Below are 9,634 nucleotides of genomic sequence, written 5' to 3'. Positions count from 1 at the left end.
TTATTTCATATTGATTGATTGATGGAAGTTAGTATAGCAAACTCAAATATACAATACTCATATGAGTTTTGAGTATTCATGTATGTATCTGTATAGTAACATACATGTAAGTGTTATTCTTAGCGTGTCAAATTTAAAGGCGCCTTTTCATGTTTTGGTATATTGGCAAAATTAAAAATAATGTTGTTTCAGAATCGCAAATTTTCGTTTTAGTAATGATATTTGTGAGGAAGCAGTTATATTGAACATTTACCATGCTCTTAAATAGCCATTACGAGAGGCGCCCAGATTATATTTGAACAAAATCTGTATACACGTTTAGACAGTACCGCATGAACAACTCGTAAAAATTGCTTTTACTCTATCATGTACAATCATATTATTGATGTTTCAACATTGATATTTGCCATTTATAGCATTGTTCGTCAAACAATTAGTGAACAAGTGGAAGGTAGGCTGGTTGGACTTTTGAAGACTCAACACACGTATAGGAGTATTCAAAATTAGTTGAAAGCAATGGGATATTTGATTTCCTTGAGCTCCATCAAGAACATTTGTGATAATAATGGACATCAACGCCAAAATATCGATGCTGGCCTTTCTATGCCAAAGTTTAGATATCGTCGAAATATGGCCACACCGAACCTCATCAGAAAAATCGTATGATCGACAAAGTCAATCCAACAACCCAACGTGAAATGTCGTCTATGTTAGGCATCTCTAAAGAAACTGTATATAACATTATCACACAAATATTGGAAGCTAAACTTTGAAAAAAATGCAAAGGTCATCAGCTTAGCATGGTGCAAATTAAGAAGAGGAGGACTAGATCATAGCAGTTATACATGAAGTTAAGAGATGAGATGGAAGAACTTTGTTACTTCTGATGAGGCAATGTTCTATTAAGATGGGCCGTAAAGGCGATGCAAAGTTTGCTACATGAGAAAAGGCGAAACAATAAGCGACAAATTTAAGTTCGTTAAGCGGGACTCTTTCGCCAAGGTTTTCATGGCATGGGCTGGTTTCTCTTATAGAGGAAAAACCGAGATTCGCATTATCAACAAAGAAACTTAAGTTAATCGCGACTTCTATATCAATACGATATTGAAACCGTTTCTTCGAAATGACGTTCCGAAACTGTTTCCAGAAGGTCGGAAGTCAATGGTGTTCTATCAGGACAGTGCCTCAAGACACACATCTAAACAGACCCTCCAGTTTATTAAGAAGGAGAAAGTGAACTTTATTGATCGTGACGAATGGGTGCCGAAGTTTCCGGATGCTGCTCCAATGGACTTTGGTATATGGGGAATCCTTAAACGCCGTCTACAGAAGCGCCATGTTAACTCTGTAATAGTTCTTTAAAACGCTCTTAAGGACGAGTAGATAAAACTGGACCAAAATATTATTAACAAGACTCTTGAATCTTGGTTAAAAAGGTGTAGTCTTATTTACGCATGTCATGGATCTCATATTGAACACTTACTTCAAAAAAGGTTATTTTGCAATTCTTATTTTGCGTCATTAATTTTTGTGAAACATAATCTGGGCGCCTCTCGTATATGCATCTTTTGACGATTTAAAACCCTAAAATCTCTTGAATCTTGGCTAAAAAGGTGTAGGCTTATTTACGCACGTCACGGATCTCATATTGAACACTTACTTCAAAAAAGTTTTATTTTGCAATTCTTATTTTGCGTCATTAATTTTTGTGAAATATAATCTGGGCGCCTCTCGTATATGCATCTTTTGACGATTTAAAACACTAAAATTATAAAACGTTGCAACGCGAAACGATTAAATAATTTGGAGAGTTCTGTTGCTGTCCAAGTGGCCTAAGTGGTAGACTTTTACTCCATGAATCCAGGGGTCAGTGGTTCAAGCACTGTTGAGGGTTACTTTTTTTTCTTTTTTTAAACTGTATTCTTGATTTGTTACTATAGCTTTTAAGATCCAATGTCTACATTTATCAATATAAAGCATTTAATGACAAACTTCAATGAAGGCCAAAATCTGTGAAAAGGCCACTTTAAAATTGCATATTGTGTTATACATTACGAAAGTAAAACATGTTAATATAATTGTTGCGATTCGTCAAAAAGTTGTTTGATCAATGGTTTACTTACGAAAATACATGCGTGCGTACAAACTTGACTGAATCAATTATCAAATTCAGTCGTATTTTAATATTACACAATATTACTACTTTCGACTGATAGAGTGGTTTGTTTTTGCATGTTATTAAATACATATATTGCTTTGATAATAGTTTAATACCGCTTTATCTTTTTGACATGCATGATTTTGTTACACTTGATGAATGTGTTACGCAATATTAGAAGTGTTAATATTTCTATGTGTGTATTGTCCGAAAAAAATAGAAATTGATATCATGTTTATGTACAATAAATCTATATATCCTTCTTTTCTATCGGTTCGTGAATTTGTATTAATTCGTGATTTTTTATGACGTTTTTTTTAAGCTGTCCGTGCACTGCACGCGTCCGAATTCGATACAGTTACAACCCGAATATTTTTCACTGTCCACAAAATAAAAAAAATGGACAATGAAGGTAAGAAGTTGTGTTTTCACCATAATAATTAAACACACAATGTACACAAACACCAAATAAATGAAATAAATCACCTTTTATGTACAATATTTCCAATATGTACGTTTTCGAATAATCCGGGTTCCTGTGCTCGCATTTGTTAATGTCATTTTACTGTACATTATCGACTCAGATCGGCGTTGTCGTATAATAGAGGGGTTTATGGTATCCACACGAAAATCAATTAAAATTTTATAAATGCCACGCGGATTTTTAACGTTGTAGACCAAAAAGTGACATACAAAAGTTGCACGGCAACATTGTTAGAGAAGACTCTGATACCGTATCGGACACGGACACGGACGATTCCAAAAACTGTTGCGTATGTGGACAATTAAGTCCAACAAATCTGGACACGAGACCGCACATAAAAATCGTTAATTGGGGGCAGTGCGACGAGTGTGGGCATTGCGTCCACCTTTCTTTCTGTCATACAAAATCGTTGCTGCGAAGAGGAGACAGTTTCCTTTGACCACACTGTTGTTAAAATTAAAATGTGTTTTGCACCGTTTATGTTATGCATTCGTTAATAATTGTTAAATCGTTCAATGCTGACCATTAAAGATTCATTACATTCGCTTGAATGTATCATTTGAATGCGTTCAATGTTCATACTTAAAACGTTATGTGTTAAATAAGTTCATTATGTATAGAGGATAGAGTAATTGCAAGATAGAGAAATGAAAGACTCTGCGTTTGTCTCAGCAATTTCCCCACACAGAGCCTCACAGTAGAGCGCGCGCGTTCGACCAATCGAATTCACGAACCTATAGGAAAACGTCTAGGAGATATTGACTTCCAGCTGTCAACTTCAACATGTAAGTTGTTTATGTTACGCATGTTTCTTGACGATTTTTTTATTGTTTTATGAAACATGGATATTTTCCTTTTTAAATCTCACATTTTTCTTAGTAATGCAGACGTTCATAGTACGCATGCGCGAGTTTGAATGCGTAGGTGGCCGAACCAACAGGAAAAGTGGCTACAATATATCATGAACAGCTTATATATTCCTTTGATAAACGGACTGTATAGTGCACGTAGATTGCACGCACATATTTCTTTGTAACTTTTTCCTTAAAACAATGTTTTCATGTGCATGTATATCTCTAACGTATATATCGCCCAGCTAGTTTTTCCTAAGATATCTGAACATATGTTTCGATGTTATTTATCATTCAGATAACAGAACTGGTACAATGCTTTAAACTTTCTTTGTTATACATTATTGAGGCATAGATAAATAGTATATTGAGAAAATCGATTTCGATATCATTGGTAAAAGAAATAAATAATCTCTATCGAACATATTTTCTTGGATATATGAATGTGATTAATGTATAACTAACGTAAGTATTGAGATGTTTTCCTGATGTAAATCTATGTACATATTTGATGGCTCACTTTTCCTGACATGGATCAACTATTGAATACATGAATTTCGATTTTGTTTAGTTTTTGTTTTTCACATAAATACATTACATTATATTATGAATATGTATTTTGATTTTTTAAAATAATATAACTGTATAAATTTCACATGCATATTGTTGGTTTGGAGAAAAATGAAATGTCTATTGTGTACATATATTTTTACTTTATGTTTTCCTTCAACTAAATAATTGTATATTCATCAAATGTATGGAATATTGGTGTACATTTCCCTGATATGTAAAACTGTAAATGGTGCAAATGTATATCGATTGTATTCATGAGCTGTATTGGGCAAATATACATAGATATTATATTATTGTATATGATTTAGATGTAAACAATCTTAATTTAAATGAATTTAATAGTGCGCATATGCATTTCGATGTCGTTTGTTTTCCTGATGATAATTTAATCCGTTATCTACACGTGAACAGATGTAAGATGTTCTTGCAAAAATCTTGAGTTACAAATGCGTGTAAACTATATTACTTATAGGCTGCAGATGTTTTTGTATATATTATCAATCGTCTTTGGTTATATTTGCTTGTGTTTTAAATGACTAATAATTGTTTGATTGGGATTGACCATGAACTGCAGTAGTTTTTAGGGATAAGCTATTACTTATAATCGGAACAACAAAAACACTTATAGTGCATTAAAATTACTGTTCACACATGTTGAAAAAGCTACTGTTTTACCTTACATTTCTTTGTAGCATATACATATTTTTGCCTTAAGCTTATTTTATAGGTTTGAAATTAATATAAATATATGAACTCAATCGTGGGAACAATTACTTTATATAAATAAATACAGCTACAGCTGTAAATAGGCATTGGATGATCGATTTTCTAAATAATCGAACCATTCAATTTCTATCATGGCAAACAATAAAAAAATACAATAATTCAAATTATTATATAACATTTATTATCCTATCTTCATTAAACTAAATAAACTAAAAGTAAAAACGCACTGTCATATACAAATTCGAACCTTTGCGATAAAAAGGGTGAACGGGTTTCGTTTCAAAGCATGAGTAGTTTCATTTAAGCAGTGTATCATTTATGAGAGTGCATTAAGCTTGTGTCGCCTTTTCGAACACCAAGAGTGAGAAAACACATATACCAAATGTGTATGTAAACTTGACTTGTGGAATGCACAGGTGGTAACCGTGTGTCATTGATATTAATTAGTAAAACAAGAAAAAAATCAAATTAATATAACGGAATATCAATTTCTCTTAAAAAATATTTCACTATCATATATCTATAGCCTCTTGGAATAGTCCCCATACCCAAAACGCTTCATTGACAACAACTGACAATAATTAGTAGGATAAATAAATTGTTTAAAGAAAAGTAAATGGTTTCTATACGAAAACGTATTTTTAATCTCAGAAAAACAGGCTCGAGATCGGTGCGACGTACACAGAGTTTCCCTATTTCAGGGCAAAATACATGCCCACCTGAACATTATAGCCTGTCCCAACTAGTTGAAAGCAAATAGCACATATCAAACGTATGTGGTACGTGTATACATGTTTTTCTTTGATGTATAGCTTAGTAATGATTTAATACATGTCTTTTTGTCGAAAGTCTGTGCATACCTAAGTATTTATTTTTTTCTGTGTTACTTTGGATTTCTAATGTAAGCCAAAAAGCTGAATTTGACGAAAGACTATTTTAGGATTAATGTTTGCCATGCAAGCGTGAAAATATTGATCTATAAAATTATGGTATAGGTATTTTACATTTTGTTAAAACTAAGCACTTTTTAAACAAATTAATTCATACTTTCAGTATATGATATATACAAAGTTAACAATGATTTTGTGTTGAACCAATACATGTAAAACATATTCTGACATAATTACTTAACATTTAATTAAATTATTTTTTGTCTAACGTGTGTTGTGTACAACACTGACAGGGATATTATGTTTTTGAAAAAACACCTGTTAAACATGATTCGGTATATAAGCAACTGTATTTGTATTGTTTTCATGTTTAAACTCTTGTATTTCTACAAAACTAACATTGGTACTGTGTTAATAAATACTTGTTAATCAGAACCCCGGCTTATCACCAAATGCTCTTATATCGTTTTTTTACTTTCCTTTCATGGATAAAGCGTAAACATGTATATTCAATTTATGTATAATTCCTTAAATATGCTCTATAGTTAAAACATTGAATAACCATATTACATTGTTTATGAATACAAAGTAAATATTGATATTGTGTTTGACAATATTTGTTAATCGGAAACCGGCTTATCACCAAATGTACTTGTGTTGTGTTTAATATATATTTTCTGTAATGGATATAATACAAATATGTATATACATTTGATTTAAAAATCCTGAATATATATAATACATATACCAGTGTCACCTGTATTATGTATATACATAAACCACAAACATATTGTGTGTTTTTAACCTACATACCGAAAAGTAACGCCTTATATTTAGATTGACTTAATTTCTCAAAATTATAAAATACATACTCCAGTCAAATCAATATTATTACCCATATCCATTTTTTTCCTTTCCTTTAAACACACTGATGAAAAACAAATCACCTTTGACATTTAAGTAAGACATAAGCGAATAATAATTGTAAAGAAATATTAGTATTGTCATATGGGAACAAGAGTATAAAATTCACAGTTAAATCTTCCCAGGCGTTTGAAGTCACAGTACGGAAATTTAAGTTAATCATCTTTGATGTGGTACTGATACAAACACCTTAAACCAAGAGGCAATTAATATGTAAGCCACACTTTATCTTGTAATTGGGTTTCACAATCCGGAACAATAGCTGTTTGTCCAAGGAAGTTAAAGTTAAAAGTTACAGAGAAGAAACAATGATTCACTAACTTTGATCGTGAATATGTTGAATTTGTACTTTGATTTTCCACTTCTTTGCATGTGGTTTGCATGTAAAACACTGGTGATGGGGGATTATGGTCAAATTTTAAAAATAACAAATAAAACCTGCTACACACAATTACGATTAAAGGGTGTTAACTAAAATTCATTATCTTTGACCTCGGATTGAGACCTAGACCGTTGCTATTTCAGCATGAAGGTTGGGTGCAACACATTGTCTGATCCTGGGAATTATATTCAGAAGTTATATTAACATCCTCTAGGGAATGTAAATGTAACAGAACGGACATAAATCCAAACGACCAGATCCACACAAACAGACCCACCACCCAACCTCATACGGATCGTGCAACGACTATATGCGCTCATTCAGGGGCTTAACAATAACGCAACGCTTAAGCGCAGGATAATTTAAATTGCACATTTACAATGTCATTTCAAAATGAAGAATTAATGCAAGCCCGACTGTTTTCGTTTAAAAGTTTTGGAATGCATAGTTGGTGAAGTTTATGTCTCGAGACAGACGGACGGACAGACAAACATACAGAAACATACATAAAGTGGACAGACGGACAGATAGACAGACAAACAGACAGAATTACTGAAAGATAGACAAAGAGGCATGCATGTTTTGTTGAATGGCATATAATTATTGTGAATACTGAAATTACAGCGTTTGTTTACCTCATTTAACTGTCTACCAAATGTTTGAAATTCTTGCTTTTGAACCAACTTTAAAAAATTGGACAACTGCTTATTCCAGCGGCTTTTCGGAATTCTTTCGATGTGAATAAACTTCACCTTAATGTTGGTATCTGGCAAAAGGAATCTGAGACTCTTGTAAAATGAAGGAATGCGTTCGTTTAAATAATTTGTAAACAGCAATACCATTTAATTCTGCCATTACAAAGTGTGAAATCCATTCACAAAACTTAATATGCTTTCAAAGGAGAACAACTTCTCACTGGCGTTGCATTTTTTTCTCCTCAGTTGCTTTCCTATTCATTCGAATTAAATAAGAGATATATCGGTAGCAAACAGGCGTCATAAAATCCACAGCAATTAAGACAAATTAATCTTTGGTAAACGTGAATGATATTTGTTTTTTAATAAATGAAAACAGCCCATGTGTTGGTATGGCAATTTGGTTGCCTGTCTTGTGTGTCTGTCAGCCTGAAACTGCAACTCAGACCTTCTGTCTTTCAATTACGTTTGTCTATCGGTAAGACCGTATGTTTGTTCGCCGGCCCGACCAGGAGACCGAAAAAACATCCGCACGAACCATGCCCACCGGTCAGTCCACCTGCTTGTTTCCTACCTTCGCATGCTTCTTTATGTATGTGTTTATATTGTCTGTCTTATCACTCATGTGTGACTTGTCAAACAATTGTGTTTGTTGGTCGGTTTGTTCCTTGTCCGTCCGTCCGTTATTCCGCCATTCCTTCTGCCTATCTATTTATATCTCTGTCGGTTAGTCCATCCGTCTGATAAAAGTGTGTGTTTTGAGAATATTCAGTAAAATCATAATGAATACAATAAATGTAAGATATATACCTCCATATTTGTTTGAAGTGCTTGATCCCGCTTTATGTTCAACAACTTTGATGTAGTGAACTAAATGCACAATCTTCTGACAAAAACAGAGCTCTCATATTGTGTTGCAAAATAAGCAGTAGTTAGTTTATTATACAAATGCAAACATAACAGTTGTAATGGCAATATAAGAAATACTATATGTATGATTGCTATTATTCGTCGGGAAAATACAAGTACAAACCTTTTTCTGTATCCATGAATTCCGGAGCGAAGCTGAGCTTTAACTTGTTCGTGTCCTCGTCTTGTAGTTCTGTAAATTTGAGCAACCTAAGTTTTACAATAATTAAGAGTCATTGCTTGGCGTTCTAAAATAATTTTACGTTGTTTCAAAAGTTTTAAAATTTGGCACAAACGACAATCAAATACGGAGCAATATATTTCTGAGCAATGTACATTTTTCCTGTCTAAGCTTTTAAGTATTTGATATTGTAATACGAAACATTTATTTTTGTGTATGAGCAAAAATATTTACAAATTATTTTATTTTATTTTATTAAATTTTCGGACATGGAAGACACTATGCCATCGTAAAGAACCCCAATCCCCATAGGGGTTATTTTTTAAATGTATAAAACAAGAATATAATTGGGCATAATAATGCTGGCTTATTATAACGGCGGCTACAACTCGCTAAAAATATAAAAAGGAAAACGTAAATGAATTATGAGATATAAATCTTTAGATAATCTTGGGCCTGTTTGTATTTCCAGTTTTATAGGAACGTTAAAATTTATAGTAGTGTTTATATCAATATGTCTGGAAAGGTAAATTATCAAGTGAGAATGCGTGATTTGGTTAAAGTAAAGTCTACTGTCTTCTGTCTTTTTTTGTATAGCTGTTTATTCATGCGTTCCATCGCAATTTTTTCGGACTTCTTGCTTATTTGTTGTTGTTTTTCGCTCATTTTATAAAATTGATTCTGTTTTATCTTGATAAATATGTTTATGAAAGTGAATTTATATAACAATATAAAGTTTATACTTCAGTGGAAATCCAACTTGTCCTTGCCATAGACCATTTAACTATACTAATGTGTTGATGTGTTCGAAAACCGTACAAGATCTATTTAATTGGCGGATGTTCGTTTCTGTTCCGTTCG

Source organism: Dreissena polymorpha, chromosome 1, assembly GCF_020536995.1.
Source record: "Dreissena polymorpha isolate Duluth1 chromosome 1, UMN_Dpol_1.0, whole genome shotgun sequence".
NCBI lineage: Eukaryota > Metazoa > Mollusca > Bivalvia > Myida > Dreissenidae > Dreissena > Dreissena polymorpha.
This window is presented reverse-complemented; position numbering follows the sequence as displayed.